An 18,424-nucleotide genomic window follows, 5' to 3' on the forward strand; every position below is an offset into this window, starting at 1 on the left:
ACTGTAGATTCGAGTGTCTGGGAGAAGAGTGACCCGCCCTCTTCACCACTGAGTAAGTTCTATTTTTCAGCTTTTGCAACAGCTATTTCCGTTGGTTGTAACTTGTCTTCCTTCCTATCTGGTCGCCCTGCAGCCATCGTACCATGGCTCCTGCGTTAAATTGGATCTATAACAAGAATTCACATGTCTGAGAAATCTGGATTTATATGTGATGAAGTGAACTTTCAGTAAAAACATTGGATTTCCCAAGCACTTCCTTTTGTAAATAGTTTTTTCTTCTAAGGCAATGCTCGTTATGAATTATACATATGTAAAAGGATGAAGGGAAAAGGCAATTGAGCATGCAGTGTTGTTAAAGCATGTCTTTAGTGTGGAATGTGTAGCAAGGATTAGTGTCTGGGTCTGGTGGTTCAGTGAACTAATGTGTTCACTGCAGGGGCCTGTGTTGGACCTCATGGTCACAGGTTCAAATCCTGGTGGGTCCACTCAGCCTTACACCTTTCTGAGGTCGATAAAATGAGTACCATTGACTTGGGTAACAATAAACATATGTTGGTCAGCGCCAAGATACCTCCAGGTGAATGTGCGCTTTACAAATGCACGTTATGTTATTGTGTGAGGTGCTTTAAAACATTTGATCCATTTTAAAACAGCGGAATAATTTGTCAAATAAACAAATCAGAAGAGGGGCTCAAAGTCTTCTTTGGGAGCCCACTGTCATTTCTGCTCAAATTGCTGTATACTATGGCCACCTTGTTTTGCGTCCATCTTATGCTTTTTTCTTCCACCGCCCTCTCTCACTATATCACGCTTGAGATTTCTTTTTCATCCCTAATTTCTCCATTTGTCGCTGTTTTCCCAGCTTTTCTCTTCCTCCTTTTTACTTCATTTTCAGTCTTTCTCTTTCTTGCTCTTGGTCAATGCCTAATATTTTTAAATGAATCCTGCCCCCCAAAATGAGTGCCGGTGCCCACCATTTACAATCTCTGGCACAAACTTAACAGTGAATAAGAGATGTAGGAGTATTGAGTCACATGTAAGGTGCCCGAATGCAATACACAATTTTTAATCACAAATATGCAATCTTTTTTCTTAGATGTGCATTGAAGCCCTAAAGAACAGTTCAGCGTACACAATCAGGCAAAGCTGATTTTACTAAAGACAAAGGGCCTGATTTATAGTTTGCGAATGGATTACTCTATCAAAATTTGACAAATATCCTGACCACCTTCTTATAAGGGCTATATGATGTAATGCACTTGTAATGAAGTAGATGGGATCTCCATCACATTTTTGGTGGATAACCCATCTGTCAAACTCCAAATCAGGCTCATAGCCAGTGTTCCTAATAAAGAGGGAAAATTCTAAAAGCCACATTACCAAGTCATATCATATTCAGTGACGTAGTCACAAACGACATTTTGTAGTATGTTTAGTACTATTACAGCAGTACTACTCACATACTACAAAATACTATTTACAAACTTATCAATGGAGACCACTGTCTCTCCTATCTTTTTCAGAGGCGATCTTTGCCACAAATGCAGAGATCTCTGCACACAAATGAATACATTTCAGTAGTAAAAATGTGAGGGAAAGGGGGCATTGGCTGGAAAATGGAATATACTTACTACAAAATGGGAAGAGTTTACAGAGCGGTAATGAGGGGTTAAGAGACCCGCACACAAAAAGAGTATATCTATTGCTATTCACAAAATGCATATCTATTGTTACTACAGCAAAAAAGGTCTTAAACAGTAGAGAATATACTTCAGCTCAGTCCTGGAGTAAGTCCAGCACCACACATGAGGAACCACTGGAACTCCAACACCCTTCTATAGAAAATAATGGAGGCAGAGACTTAAATAACACACCATAGAATATAAAGGTAAAATTGATTAACTTATTTCAAATTTAAAATATATATATCACTTTAATTTAATGTTAAAAAGATATATATATTTATAATCTAAGTATAAGTAGTTTATAATTTTTTTTAATACAATTTTAAAATGTAAAAATAAATTAATTGTTTTTACAATACACTTTTAAGGTGAAGTTGCTATATTTTTTTAATTTTCATATGGGTTTAGAAAGATATAATTAAAATGTAACATTAAAATACCGTAATTTAAAAAAAGTTTAATAAACTTCTTTACTTTTGCCTATACTTTACCATAAGGACATCACCGCCCTAATGTTAGAGACCTCCGCTTACTTGTGAAAAGTATTAGGAGTAACTTTACACTAAAAAATGTGGTTCCGCCCTTTGGTTTCAGTGGATGGCGACTGTGTAAGTCTACACTTTTGCATGTAGAAAAGGAGAAAAGACAAAGGGGCACATAATCAAGACAATTATCGCCGCTTTAGCGGCCGTTTTCGGCCAGAAAGCGGCGATAATTGTATTGCACTATTGGCAAGATCACGCTATCGCGTAAATCCTTGCCTTAGTGCCCTGTCCCTGAACGCCCAGCTTTGCATCTCTAATAATAATAATAATAATAATAATAATAGTTACATTTGTAAAGCGCCTGGTTACACTGAGACCAGTGTGTCCCCGCGCTACGGTATCAACAGACCCAACAGCAACAACCAAAAAGGACCAGGGCAAAAATTAGGAAGCTGGGAATAAATACGTCTTCAGATCCTTCCTAAAAATGGGCTCAGAACTCTCGAGCCGGAGTGCCTGAGGAAGCGAATTCCACAACTGAGCTGCTAAATAGCAGAACGAGCGTCTGCCCATCCAGGCTCTTTTAATTTTGGGGACACACACCCTACCTGTTCCACTGGACCTTAACGATCTAGTAGGTGCATAGGGAGTCAGAAGACCATACAAATACGTGGGACCTTTCCTTTGTAGGATATGGTGGCTCACACACAAAGCCTTGAATTTCACTCTTTCCCTGATAAGGAGCCAGCGCAAGGACGCCAGTGCCTTTGTCGCCGAAGCCCTTTTTGGGAGCATGAGGATTAATCTTGCCCCTGCATTTTGAATGCATTGCAAGCGCCTCAGGCGTCTGACCGGAGCATCCAAGTACAAGAGATTGCCATAATCCAGGCGGGAGGTTACCAGCGCGTGAACAAGTATTTTAATTGATTCCGTAGGAAGGGTGACAAGGGTCTTCCGAAGTCTCCTCAGAATACCAAAGTAGGCGTCTGCCACCCACCCGATGTGGTAGTTGAAGGACAACTTATTATCCACCTAGATCTCAAGATTCTTGGCATGTACACAGGGTATAGGAGTGGGGCCCAGCGACTGGTGCCACCACGCCGAGGACCATACTGATAGGGCCTTGCCCATCACCAGCACCTCGGTTTTACTGCCGTTCAGCCTCAGGCAGTTGCTGGCCATCCAGCCCGCCAGTTCTTGAAGGCAGGATGCAAAATTGAAGGCTGCACCAGGCTGGGCCTGGGTCAAGGAGACCACCAGCTGGGTGTCATCAGCGTAAGATAGGGCATTAATCCCATAATTATCTGAGATTTTAGACAAGGGGGCGACATAAAGATTGAATAAGGTAGTAAAAAAAACAGCCTCCCCATCATCTATGCCCACAGGTACAAGGGAGCACCGAATGGCATGCTTGTAAATAATTGCGATGCCCCCCCCCCCTTCCTGACATTCGGTCTACTCTCATGATCTCATAGCCACTAGGGAGTGCTTCTAAAATTTCAGGTGTAGAGTCATCATCCAGCCATGTTTCCGTAACAAACATAACATCAGTTTGACCCTCAGATAGTATATCATAGATCTCGATCCTATGCTTTCTCAAAGATCTGCAATTGATTAACGCTAACCTGAGTGCGGGGCTTCCCTACCTGACGTCTGCTTTTTCTGACGCCCCATATGAGCAGTGATTGCATTGCCAGCCTTCCCCCTCCATATTATTACTATACTTACACTTGATATCAATTGTTGGGCGGAGAGCACGAAGTTTCTGGGGGCTGTAATGGCGTCTTGGACCAAACTCAGCAGGGGGTCTGGCCCCTAGCCCCGGTCGGCCGCGGATGGGCGCAGACGGGCATGCCTTTGGCGTGCACAAATTCACAACTGCACTATACATCACCAAGCACTGAAAATTCACCACTGTCACAAATTGATGCGCCGTTGTTTACAGTATAGCTATTTAGCTAAATAATTTTTTTTTAATGAAAACAGGGAATCTATGAATGCAAATAACTCATAAAAAGTTTTGATTTACCCGAAAAGGTTTGGACTTCCAGTACTAATCTGTTTGTGTCATGAATTGGTTTAATTGATAACTAACAGAGGCACTGAGCCATTTGTTTGCTTAAATCTTTGAAGCAATCGGTCCGAACCCGACAGAACCATTGTTTGTATAATTTAACATTGCCCAGGTTCTGAGAGATACTGGGCTACCCCATTATAACTTACTCTGGTCTATCATGGGGCAGCATTACACAGACTGTGCTGAGTTGTGTTTTTATTTTAACGTAAAAGGGTAAAGGTGTGGTGTTTTGCCCCTTTTGTGCTCCGTTATGAATGGTGCTGAAGGTCTTAATAGGTACAGGTAGTTTTTGCACGCATGTACATTCAAAAGTATTTTTTTCTTCAAATTATCACTTTCCACAGGTTTAAATAGTCATCAAAATCACACTTCAGGAAACAACTTGCAATTTATAAGTCAAACATTGACTCTTACCTTGAATTAAACACCGAAAAAGCCATAATGCCACTCCTTTGCTTCTTAATACGTAAAAAGACTAGAAGTTTAGTGTGCAAGTACAAAATACATGTGCAAAAAGCAATAGTTTGCCCAAAAAAATGCCCTAAATAGTATTGGAATGCGAAATATAACAGCAGCACAACCTAATCCATTCATAATAAATTGCATTTAGGGCAAACCCCTGTCCCTTCATTGGTTAGCACTAGAAAAAATATGTCGCAATGTGTTTTTATGTAATCCAGTATGGGAGTTATTTTCCAGGTGCGACCCCTGGTTACCCCTAACCGGTGTCCATGCGATCCTGCCGGTGGGTTCTAATGCAGTTCCACTAAATGACCAAGATTTGTGATCTTGGGCAATAGCCAATTTCCTTACACCTCAAATCCATATTTACTAAAAAAAACTGTAAATGCTCAGAAGAGTCGCTAATAATGTCTGGACATTTCCTCAAATAATAATTTCTATGAACTGTACATTTAACAATCATGTCACACATACTTGCGATAGCATTGATTTCCTTACCTTCCCACCAGCAAGAAAAAAAGTTGAAGGTTCAGTTTTGAACCACGGATCTTCTCTGCCTGGGGACGAGGGGACGTCTTTGCGCCGGCCGGTGGTCTCAGCTCTGAAACAAGAGTGACAGGACACAAGTCACCGCACTGTGCTTTCAGGCGACGGCCTTCCTCTGCCAAGCACAATGTCATCAGGCGAACTCTTTCCCACTTGAAGGCTTTCATTGTCTCAACGTGAACCGGTTGTGAGGAGACGCTTTGTGAATGAAAGATTTTTTTGTTTATTTCTTGCATTCATTTGTTCCAGACAGAACGCTGGCCACGTGGCATGGTCATCAAAACACCATCAAAGACAGAATTTAGGGCCATATGTATCAAGGCCAAATGGGTTCGCAAACCCATGCAAACCCATTTTCGCTAAATGGTATGTATGAAACAATTTGGGTGCAAAATAAGGAATCGCAAAATTTGCCATTCCTTATTTTGCAATTGCATTTAAGGAATCGCAAATTTTGCGATTCCTTAAATGCAATGTATCAAGGAAAAATAAATTCCAAAATGCCCATAAGGAATCGCAAATTACCACCAACTTCCAGTTGGTGGTAAGTTGCGAATTCTTTTAAAAAAGCATTTTTTTAAAAATCCAAAGGTGCCATGTGACGCTCATACATGCCCTTAGGGCATGTATGTGCGCCATATGCCCACACATGTCATTTTCAGGGGTGCAGCAGGGTTCTTGAGACACCCCTGCACCCTTGAAATTATTCTCAATTTGCGATTAGCAAATTGCGAATCGCAAATTGAGAATAATTTCACATTCATTCCTATGGGCCTCCTGGCCCATAGAAATGAATGGGAAATGATTCCTTAATTGCGATTACCAATTTGCTAATCGCAATAAAAAAAATTTAAGGAATCGCTAAAAAATAGCGAATTTCTTCATACATACCTTTTTGCGATTTCTAAATAGCGATTCCTTAAAAATCGTTATTTAGGAATCGCAAAAGGGTATGTGGATACATATGGCCCTTAATCGCATATGAAACTACAACATGGTGCCAGTGACAGTGAAAATCCAAGGTAGCTGTTCACAAATGTTCTTCTGTGGGGAGTTGTGTCTTACTACTGACTTTAGATAAGACTAAGGGGCATATTTATCATTGTTGTTGCGTCGCCTTTGCATCACGCAGTGGGGCGCAAGGGCGACGCAACAACAAAGTCAGATTTATCACGCCACTCAAAGCCACCTTGGGTGGCCCTGCAATGCTTGATAAACCTAGAGTAACCCAGTGCAGAGCAAATCGATGCGTTGCCCTGCTCTGCCCCAGGGAGGCGTTCCAGGGGTGGAGCATGGCCGTTCTCACGCATCCACCCATGGTTTCGTTGTATTCCCAGACTTACCATTACTGCTAGACCTGGGAATGCATCAAAATGCTACATCTCCCCTGGTGGGGTGTAACAAGGAGAAATATCTTTATTTCTCCTTGTTTTTTTCCTCTTTCTATTTGTGCTGCATTGTGCAGCACACATTGAATAAGGAAAATGCCTCAGAGGATTGTTTGTGGTGCAGGAAGGTGACCCTTACTGCACAAAATAAATCCTGCCTGCAAGGCAGGCAGGTTGCATCACGGTGCAAGGGTGCCTGTGTAGTGCTAGGCAGTACATGGGACAGCAGCACAAGGAAAGGACAAAAATGCACTGTCTAATGGTAAATAAGGTGAATTCCTGCCCTTTCATGCAGCGCAGCAAAGTGTCTTGCTGTGTAGTACTGCGTGAAAGCTTGATAAATGTGCCTGCAGTTTCTAGGAGAGGAGTACATTGATGAAAAAACCTTTGCGTATTTTACAATCTACTTTAAAATTATTAAAGATCTCTGGTCATACCAGTGGCATAATGTGTGCTATTCAATTCGCTATAACATAAAAAAGTAGGTGTTGCCAAATTTAAATTTTTTAACCAATTTCATTTGGGGATTTACTTTCAAAGTTATGACTCTCCAAAATAGGCCTCTTATTCTATTTCGAAAATTACCTGTCTAAACAGAACATCTAAAAAATTGAGTGATCTCTTGGTTCTTCAACAACAGGTGTTATGTTATCACAATTTAGCAGTGATGTGGTAGTGGCAACCAAGTTTCCTGTCTGCAGTCCACAGAAGAGAGTACACTGACCCTGGGTCCTGGACTGGCCAATGTGCCTGCTGAAGAAAGAAAGGAACAAAGAGGACGTAGCACAGAAAACACTCACTTCAGGTGTATCAGTGCAGGAGATAGGGGATTCACTCTAATTATATGAATTGATGTACCCACAACTGGTTACATTATAAGTGTATGGCAAATGACCCTGGAGTTCCATGACTTTATAAAGGCGGTTGAACTTTGGCATTGCATGATCATGTGACTGGTCAATAACAACTGTTTTTACAAATGACCTGGTGAAATATTATTTTTCCCAAAAATGTGATAAATAGTATTAGTATCCAGAAAAAGTGATGAATGGAGTGCTTGAATTAATCTCAGCCACTGGTAAATACTTGGGCCACAGCCCAATCCGTCATTATTTTCCACACCATGCCGCCTCAGTTTGGACCTGCCCATATGCATATCAGTCTTGACCCGGCTCCAATGGCAACAGACCAGCCATAACTGCCCAGCTAGGTCCTCCTTGAACAGGAACACAAGCAATTCAGTACTGGTTTCGTCCTTGTTAAGGGCTCATCAGCTGAGTATAGCTTGGTTCAAGTGGCACAGTATGCAGGGGACCACACGTCTGGGCATACCAGTCTATGATAAAGTTTGATTTTCAATAAGTATATAGCAAAATTCACTATTAGAAAGTTATATTTTCCCTGCTTAAATCTACTGTAGGCTAATTTACATTAGCTTAACAGCAGATGCCCAGACAGTGCTTGATCTTAGAGAGGTGTGCAAACTGCTCCCAGAGCAAAAACAATGGCCTGGTTATGGGGACGTGCTTTCTTCCCCTACCCTTAACAAGTAATATTAAGATGAGACCTGGGAAGAACAAATCTTTTTTTTCCCATCCAGGCGGGCTCCAAACCCAGTGGGAGGGAAGCTACCCCTACAAATAGTTTTGAGGGACCACAGCATGGAGAGCTACTCTTTTTTTGTGGGCTCATCTCTGGGTGGGCACACAAATTTTGCATAGACACCATCTTGGATTTTAAGAGTAAGGAGCACTGTGGTGTTGTTTCAGTGGGGCAAGCAGGTATGGCTGGAAAATGGGGTAGGATTTCCCCTGGTAACTGTTACTCTATTGGTTAGGAAGGAGACAGGGGTTAGTGCCACCCATATATATATATATGGGATGCGATGCTGTCAGGTGACACTGGCAGAAAAATTACAACTTTCTAAAAGTGTCCTTTTCAAAATAGCAATATATAATCTGACTTCACAATTAAGTTGGATTTTAAATAACTATTAAAATGAGTCCTTGAACCATTTTTCTGGCCGATTCCACACTGAAATGAAGCACTGTAAATTGTTATAGTGCAACCATTTTTTTCATATGGGAGATCCAGCTTTGCCACAGTGAAAAATCACTTTGAAAGGCAGGAAAAACATAAAATGTACGTGCCTTGCTTTTAAAATGCAATGCATCCTGCCCTAAGGGCATTTAGGGCCCACATTAGGGATGACATGCAAATATTAAAATGGAAGATTTAAGCCTGGCAAAAAAGGCTTGTTTTGGCACTTGTAAAACTGCACACAGAGGCTGCTGGAGCAGGCTTTGAGACATGTTTTACAGTGCTACATTAGTGGGTGGGACAATGAGTGCTGCAGCCCACTGGTAGAATTTAATTTACATACCTGAATTACAAGCAGTATCATATAATAGGAACTTATAAGTAAAGAAAATGTGCCAATTAGTTACATGCCAGTTTTACCAGGTTTAAAGGGAGAGCACAAGCACTTTATCACTAGTTATAAGAAGTGAAGGGCACAGAGCCTATCACCAACAAAAAAAGCTCAACAGATGAGGACAAAAATCTGGAGTAATACCTATTAATTTTCAACAAGTACTTTTAAATACTTTGTCTATTTTCTCTCAGTAAAGGTTTTTTTCTCTATCCTATAGGTACCAGAGGTTGAGCTCTGGGTTAAATTATTGAAACCTTCGCTTGGACCTAGCATCCACCCTAAATGATCATTTGCTTTCTTACTCATACTTTCTGTTATTTTACATAATTTGCATCTCACCTTAAGCTTCTGAGCCTTTTGGTTTCAGTGGCATTAGATGCTGTTTATGTATGAACTGGGCTCTTCACGTCGGTGGCATCCGAAGAGGTATAATTAACTGTAAGATTTAGGATAATTCCTACATTTAAAAAGGTTCAGAATATGTTAAACTGTTTGAACTTGAGTAATTTAATTACTTGCTATTTTAAACTGAAAGTATTGACTGAATCACTAGAATTGTTTTTTGTCATTATCTCTTTTTAAAGGATTGTAAAGTTTCTGTGAAACTTTCTAAAACACAAGTTGGAGTCTCCCCTGCCAGGACTTTATCATACATATTTTACAAGGATGCCTGCAGCAGGTGCATTACTCCATGGATGTATTGTTTCGACTCAACAGTGTGTCTGGTAAGCGGTGCCTCTGTTCTAACAGCAGATGAGAGCAGTGCTTCTTAATTCGGCACCCGCGTGTAGGACAGCTGCCACATGGTGGCGCTGTTTGTATAATTGAGAGATGAGCAGAACACCAAGGGCCAGATGTAGGTAATCTCAATGTACCTATTCTTAAGTACCGAATTTTACCGATTCGGTATTTAAGAATAGGTAAATGGGATGTAGATGATTTTTCGGTAAAAATTACTGAATCTGTAAGATTTGGTAATTAAGAATTGGTATTTACCGATTCGGTATTTACTGAATCGGTAAATACCGATTCAGTAATTCCCATTCATTCCTATGGGCCTGGAGGCCCATAGGAATGAATGGGAATTACCAATTCGGTAAATACCGAATCAGTAAATAACAAATCGTTAATAGGGGGAACCCTTTCAAGCGTGGCAGGGTGTCCCATTGACACCCTGTTGCACCCCTGAATATTGCATGGGTGCACATGTGGCACACATACATGCCCTAAGGGCATGTATGTCTGCCACATGGCACTGAATAAAAAGCAAAAAATTGCTTTTTAAAAGGAATTTGTTAATTACCACCAACTAATAGTTGGTGGTAAATAATGAATCCTTAAATGTAAGAAGCACTCACTTGAGTGCTCCCTACATTACAGATTCGGTAATTTACCGAATCGGTATTTTAAGAATTTGGTAATTTACCGATTTCTTAAATTACCGATTCGGTAACCGAATCCTGAAATGTGGCCTCCTACATCTGACAAGCCTAATACCGGTCGTTAACGGCCGAAATTCGGTAATTTCGGCCGTTGCCGACCGGTATTAGGCTTCCTACATCTGGCCCCAAATGTTTAATAATTCAGATTGCATTAAAAACAACTAACACCTGCCGCCCAAGCTACTTTTACTGCTTTAAGGCCTAGAATAGGCTGAATTGTATCACTTGCAGCAGTGTGCTGGTTAGTAGCTATGTAGGTTCTGGCATTGGCAACACTGGCAGTTGCAATGGGTTGTACAAGCTGCATAGGGCTCCTGACTTGAGCTCTGGCACACACATTAAGCACTGGATGAAAAAATGGACATAGCTATCAACATTGCAGCAGGGGCAGTGGCAAAGGAGCCCCAGAGGTTAAGGGCCCCATTGTACCCCAATTAGAAATGTTGTATTTACTTACAAGCAAGGGTTTGGGGCCCATCTCCTCACTGTCATCAGGGTCCGTGACAGCCTAGTTACGCCACTGGCTGAGACAGCTCTGCTGAGGACACGGTGTGTTTTAGAGTGTAGGACTCAGGGTGGGAGCTCTGCAGTCTGTCAGCTGCTGAGTAGAAATCTGACAGAGGACTGTTTGTAATGAGGCAGACGGTGCCAGCGTGAGACGTGCCTGCTTTGACAGTGAGTAAGACAATGGATGCTAGAGAGATTCTTACTACTTGAAAAGGTGGATGCCATGGTAAGATGTTAATATTTACTGAAGGGCAGCATTGTAATGAGATCTGTCTGCTGCAGGATCCAGACGAGAGATACAGAGCTGCACTGTTGATTCTTATTTTTGTAATTCTAAGTTTAAAAGCCAGGCACATCTAGTAGGACTTTGAGCCGAGTCTGGGGCAGTGTTTCCCACATTTTTAGAACCACAAACCAATTTTTAGAACGGCAAACTTTCACAACCCACCTAGCTTTAATAGACAAGAGGCATGCGAATTTTGAATGTAATTAAAACATTGTGAGGCAGAACACTGTCATTTACAGACAGCACATTTTCCATTGAAATGACCATTACATTTTCACAGTACAAAAGGGGGTGGTGATGGACGCTTTTGGCTGCTTTTGGCCGCCATAAGTGTGGCAGGGTATGCTCAGACGTGAGTCCCTTGCTCACTTTGCCACTGGATTCAAGCAAGCCGGGCTGAAGACGGCTGGAATTCCAGAAACCGGTCCTCGGAAGCTTGTTTCCGGTCCAGGGAAGGCATGGCTTGGCAGTTCGGGCTGGACTGTTCCCATGAGGCACAGGGTCAGACTGATTTGCATATAGCCATGTCTGAACTGGGGTGGCAGAGTGGGCTAAAGAACGGTGATGGATTAAACCCAGATCTTTTGACTGGGTGTGAGTGTTTGATTGGTTCAGATACTCCGTCCACCACCACCCCCTTTTGTACCATTACATTTTCACAGACATACAGTTTTACGGATAAAAATATATTTCAGACAAACGATGGGGGAAAAGAACGTTTTCAGTGAATATTTATCATCTGTGCATCACAAAGTAAAGCGTCTTGATTTTCCTGGTTCCTATTAATATCTTTGTTCTAATCGTACTTCACAATTACAAAAGAGCTTCATTTTTGCTTTCCTAACTGCTGAATGTGTACATTAAAATGTGTCAGTAGACATAGACTGATATGTGACCTCTGTCTTTGAAGTACAGCAAATGTGACAAAATAAATACAGAATGTAGAGGCATCTTGATTTATTGCTTAGGGACCCATCAACAATCAGCTCATGAAACCACAGTGGGTCGTAAAAAAGTCTGGGAAACAATGGTCTGGAGTTTTTCATAGATTCTCCACTGTTACTACTGCCGCGCGTGTGCAGATTGGGCCTTTTGTCGTGTTCACACTGTGATGTATTCCTGCTTAGTGCCAATCGCAGATATTGCGCACAGCCGCATGCCCTAGGGGCTGCTGAGCAATGTGCACACTTCACATAAAATCGCTCTGTAAAAGATTGTGCACACTTCTATACATTTTAGGAGGTATTGAGCAATGTGTAAACGGGACGTGAGGCATCTGCAATGCTTTTAAGGAGGTGCCGAGCAAAATGCCTACTGGGCAGATAGGCACATAGCAACACACTCTAGAAGGTATTTTACACTTGCATACATCCTAGGAGAGATTGAACAAAGTGCACAATGCAAGATTTTTTTTCACAGTAATGCACTCTTAGGGGCCTATTCTGAGGTTTTGGTGGAGTGGTAGCGCGGCGGTGCAAACCGCTGCGCCAAAGGTCGTTCTGCCCGCTGGTCAGATTCTGACTTTTTAGTAGTCTGGCAGGCGGGTGGCATGGTGGTCCCATGGCAGTGCCTCTTTTAAAGGCGGCGGTGCCATTAAAAAGGCACTGCAATGGGATCGCACAACAAGGTTCCTGCACGGCATGGACTTGAAAGTACATGTTGTGCAGGAATCTATGTGCATGTGCACAGGGGGCACATGTTATGCCCCGCTGTGTGCATCCACATATGCTTGAGGCACTGGGTGGCCCTAAAGGGCCACCTTTGTTTCCTCTCAGCCAGGGTTTTCATGGCAGTGGAACCACCATGAAAACCCTGGCGGAGAGTAAACTCATAATATGCATGGCGGGGCAATGGTGGTCCCGCAAAGCATATTGTGGCCTCTGACCGCCAGGGAGTGGTGGTTCCCTGGCAGAGAGGGCAGTCCTTTGGCGGTCTGTCTGCCCAATTCGTAATCAAGAAGTCGGACCGGCAGTGCGGGGGTGGCTGGATCCACTAATGGAGAATATATGACGTTACAACGCATGCAATTACAACGCATGCTTTCACAATGCTGTCTTTACATTGCAACTACCATTACATTGCATGTTTGTACAATGCATGCCATTACAATGCATTTTTAAAAACTACCATTACAACGCATTCCATTACAACACATACATTACAATGCATACCATTACAACACATACCATTACAATGCATACCATTACAATGCATACCATTAAAAACGCATACCATTACAACGCATAATACTTTTAGGGCAACAGTAGGGTAATGTTGGATAGTGTAGGGGTAAAAGTTACTATTCCCCCTCCAGTGAGTGCAACAGTAGGGAAAGTGTTGGATAGTGTAGGGGTAAAAATTACTAGTCCCATGTACCCTAAAACCCATACTCACCCTAATACTGAAAAATCTCCATTACTTACCTTATAATGCGGTGTAATGGCATGCATAGTAATGATATGCGTTGTAATGGCATGCGTTTTAGTGACATGCATTGTAATGGCATGCATTGTAATGGCATGCATTGTAAAGGCAGTTGCGTTGTAACAGTTGCGTTGTAAAGGTAGGTCATTGTAATGACTGCGTTGTAATGGATGTTCCCCACTACTGAACTGCAATCATAAGTCTGGCGGTCTTAGGACCATCAGACTTGTAATAGGGCCTTAAGAGTTACCATACAACGTGTACAATCTTGTGGGTTGCAAATAGCTATGCACATTTTGGTGAAGCATGCATCTATGTGTACTAGGGATTACTGTACAGAGTGAACACGTGGAAGTATTGCACACAGCAATGCATTCTAGGCATAATTGCACATTTCAATGCATATTCAGTGGCAATGCACATAGCTATGCAATCGATGAGGAATTGTCCAAAGTGCACACTCACAAGTTTACCACCTAGTATGCATGCTCGGCGGTACAATGCACATCAGCATACACCAGAAGTTGAGTTGTTGCACACCGCAGTGAACAGTCCAATTATGTGTGGTACTGAAAGCTAATGTACTATTTCACTGGTGCAGAAGTGTTGCTGGTAAAATTCTGCATACTATTTTCAGGTCTTAGCTACAAACAACTTCCTTTCCAAAATGTAACATATTCTTACATTGGACAGTGGGACAGCCCTTGCTGATTGAAGGCTATGTTGTCTGTCTCAGGTGTCTGCTGTTAATTCAGTTCCTTTCCTGCCTATTCATCTCTTTGTCCCACTGAGGAGCATTTCAGTCTCACAATGTTCTGAATGGATGAGTCGTATTCTTATGTATCTTTATGAATGAGAACTGCAAAGATTTTTACAGTTAAATTTACAAGCCTTCAGTAAAAAAGGTTACATTTCTTATAGGTGGGTGGGACTTGCTTCCTTCGTCGATAATGGGGCGAGTAGAAGAAAAATCGAATCCTGACAAGACAGTGGTTTCACCTTTCTTTGAACAGTAATCATAGGTAAGTAGTGGAAGCCCAGACAGTAAATCCTTGAGCAAGGAGTTGCATAAAAAAGGTGGTTTTGGTTTCCACATGTGCAGTTGACCAGCTCATTTGATAGAACAGAGATCAGTACATTATGATTCATCCAAACTCGTCAAAAAGTCTTTCAAATGGTGGCAGGATGGCTAAAGGGATACGTTTTTGGTAATAGTACCTTCAGAAACAAACTCATCCAAATGCCTTAGAGAAAATCGCCAGAAAACGGGCTAAAGAGAAAGGGATTGTAATTACCGAGTGATTATGGAAAAGCGCCACTGCTCTAAATTTTATAACACTGTAAAGGGAAACCTTTGTTAATATATTGTTGGGGCAAATGGATCTAATAGCGATCTAATATCTGTTTTTTACATAAAAGGAGCAGAGCGGATCCATCATGCCCTAGGTGCCAGAATGATTTGTTGGGCGATGGACTTCAAATGGCGTGGCCTTTCCCTACATTTAGCAATTTTGGTTAAAAAAAAAATCAGTTCATGAGTCAACAGATTTGATAAAAATCGTCCACCGACTCTGGGCTGCCTCTCCGCCACAAAGATTAGTAGACTAGTACTGAAATTAAGCACATATTTATAGCAATGTTATTGATTAGGTCAATTGTTACCATGCACCGGAAGTCATCTAGGCCCCACACATTTGAACACTGGAAGAAGAAAATGAAGGTACGATTCGACCAGAGGGCTTGTGCTGAATGAGTACTTTAATGGAGTTCAGGCGCATTTGGAATTACTTTGATTTTATTCTCCATTATCGGCTGCCAGCAGTAGGTCAATATCTATGGGCACATGCCTACGACAGACTCCGAAACAGGATAAGAATAAGGATTTGTTCTTATCAATTCGAACAGCCTTTTAGGAACAGTATGCAGCGCCGGCATTAGGGCAGTGCGATCGGTGCCACAGCACCAGGCAGTGCCGGCTTTAGCGCTGGTGGCGCTCGGTGCAACAGTTTATTCTGACGCCACCCACCCATGACCTCTTCCACCTCTGATTCCCTTAGTACCCACCGCAAAATATCCCCTCTCTCACATACATTTCATTTCTTTTAAAGCACTGGTAAAGGATGACTTTACTAATCCACTCAGCTATCCACATGAAATACAGATCTGTTCTTTGCAGAAGGCATATTAACCCTCTGTTCTTCTTTATGGCAAGTCAAAACCTCCACTAGAAAAAAGACTCCACTATCTCTCTCTAGCAGGAACATTAATCACAAGAGTTACCATGACATTTTTATTGTTGCCTGAAAGATGGACACATAAGGAACTCTGAAGCAGGTGCTTTTAAATCTTAAGTTATTGCTAAACACAGCGCCCCCTCCTTCTGAGGTCAGCGCCCCTGTCCAAGTCAGCGCCCAGTGCACCTGCACCTGCACCAGTCGCACTGCCCTAAAGCCGGCCCTGGCATCAGGCGCCGATCTTGGAGGGGGTAAGGAGGGCACTGTATTTTGAAATATCTTTTTTTGTTTAAAAGCACCTGCCACACAGTTCCTTGTGTGTCCATTAGTTGGCTAGTGGCAGTTTTGACTAATAATAAACTAGCACAAAGGCTTAATACGCCTGCTGTAAAGCACGTGTACCATGCAGATCACAGAATTGTCTTTTATGCAGACTGCTTAGAGGGATACTGTTTTTGTCACAGAGATCCATTTGTTAGTTTCAGTTCATAAGTCATCATAATATAACACAGTAACCCTGAACTGTCATCAATGAGCTGCATGTAAACTGCAAAGGATCGGTTAGAACATTGGTACTCACAAACTTTCTCTCGGGGGACAAATTTACAGTGTGGTTTGTGGCTGAGGGCCGCAGCGGTGGGGGTGGGTCAATGGGGGACGAGGCAGGGCTAGAGCAAAAAAAACTGTGACCAAGAGGTTGAACACAGGCCCCTGCAGCGGATGCCTTTGTCCACTGAGCCACCAGACCCGGCATACATACATCTCTCTCTCTCTCTCTCTCTCTCTCTCTCTCTCTCTCTCTTTCTGTCTCTCTCTCCCTCCCTCCCTCCCTCCCCCTCTCTCTGTCTCCCTCTCTCTCTCTCTCGCTCTCCCTCTCTCTCTCCCCCTGTCTCCTACCCTTTCTCTCTCTGTCACCCTCCCTTTGGCTCTCTTTCTCCCTCCCTTTATCTCTCTGTCTCCTCCCTTTATCTCTGTCTCCCTCCCTCTCTGTCTCACTCTCTCCCTCCCTCTCTCTGTGCCTCCCTTCCTCTGTCTCCTTCCCTGTGTCTCCCTACCGCGGTCACCCTCCTCCCTCTGTCTGTCTCCCTCTGTCTGTCTTCCTCCCTCTGACTGTCTGTCTCTGTCTTCCTCTGTCTCTGTTTCTGTCTCCCTCTGTCTGTCTGTCTCCCTCTGTCTGACTCCCTCCCTCTGTCTGTCTGTCTCCTTCTGCCGGACTCACTCCCTCTGTCTGTCTCCCTCCCTCTGTCGCCCTCCCTCCCTCTGTCTCCCTCCCTCTGCCTCCCTCTCCTTATGACTCCCTCCATCTGTCCCCCTCTCCCTCTGTCTCCATCCCCCACTCTCTCTCCCTCTCTCTTCTTCTCTCTCCCTCTCCATCTCTCTGTCTCTCTGTCTGTCTGTCGCTGTCTCTCTGTCCTTGTCCCCATCTGTCCCTGTCTGTCCGTCCCTGCCTGTCCCTGTCTGTCCCTTTCCCCATCTGTCCCTGTCTGTCCCTGTCTGTCTGTTCCTGTCTATCCCTGTCCCCGTCTGTCTGTCCCTGTCCCCGCCTGTCCCCGTCTGTCCCTGTCTCCATCTGTCCCTGTCCCTGCCCGTCCCCGTCTGTCCCTGTCCCCATCTTTCCCTGTCTGTCCTTGTCCCCGTCTGTCCCTGTCTTCATCTGTCCCTGTCCGTCTCTGTCGGTCCCTGGCCCGTCTGTCCCTGTCCCCATCTGTCCCTGTCTGTTCCTGTCCCCGTCTGTTACTGTCCCCGTCTGTCTCTATCCCCGTCTGTCCCTGTCGCTGTCTGTCCCTGTCTGTCTGTGCCTGTCCCCGTCTGTCCCCGTCTGTCTCTGTCCCTGTCTGTCCCTGTCTCTGTCTGTCCCTGTCTCTGTCTTTGTCTGTCCCCGTCTGTCCCTGTCTCTGTCTGTTCCTGTCTCTGTCTGTCCCTGTCTGTCCCTGTCTCCCTCCCGTTTCTCTGTCTGCCTCTATCTGTCTGCTCCGTCCCTCTCTCTGCCTCTACCTGCCTTTATCTGTCTCTGTCCGTGCCTGTCTCTATCTCTGTCTGTCTCTATCTCTGGCCTGTCTCTGCCTCTATCTGTGTCACCTCACTCCCTGCTGTCCTCTGTCACCTCACCTGGCTCTCAGTCCCTGCTTTCCTCTGTCACCTCACCCCTTGTGTGTGTCAGCCCGGGCTGAGACAGCTTCCCCGGGCACACACACAGCCGCACCCGAGTACTGCACAGGTCTTTAAAAGACCATTTACATGTTAATGAGGCTTTGTTGTAGTTCACACCTTCTTAGCGCCCCTGCAGCTTCACTCTGACTATCGCCCGGCCCCCATAGAGCAGTCTCTCTGAGTCTGCGCTGCTGCAGGGTGTTTCCTGACACTTTAAAAAAAAAAGAGAGAACACACGCGTGATGGCTGCCAGGTCCGCGGGCCGCCAAGGAAGGCTTGCCGGGCCCCAGTTCAGACATGGCC

At 43.6% G+C, this 18,424-nt stretch overlaps 1 protein-coding gene across 1 annotated transcript in view; it reads right to left on the reverse strand.

Annotated features, from left to right (window-relative positions):
• Window positions 1-18,424, reverse strand: part of GJC2 (gap junction protein gamma 2) — a 643,979-nt gene that overhangs the window by 508,382 nt on the left and 117,173 nt on the right. The window contains exon 2 of the mRNA XM_078665300.1: window positions 5,208-5,310. The gene's annotated coding sequence lies outside the window, so the exon portion shown is untranslated. The remainder of the gene's footprint in view (window positions 1-5,207; window positions 5,311-18,424) is intronic.

Source organism: Lissotriton helveticus, chromosome 10, assembly GCF_964261635.1.
Source record: "Lissotriton helveticus chromosome 10, aLisHel1.1, whole genome shotgun sequence".
NCBI lineage: Eukaryota > Metazoa > Chordata > Amphibia > Caudata > Salamandridae > Lissotriton > Lissotriton helveticus.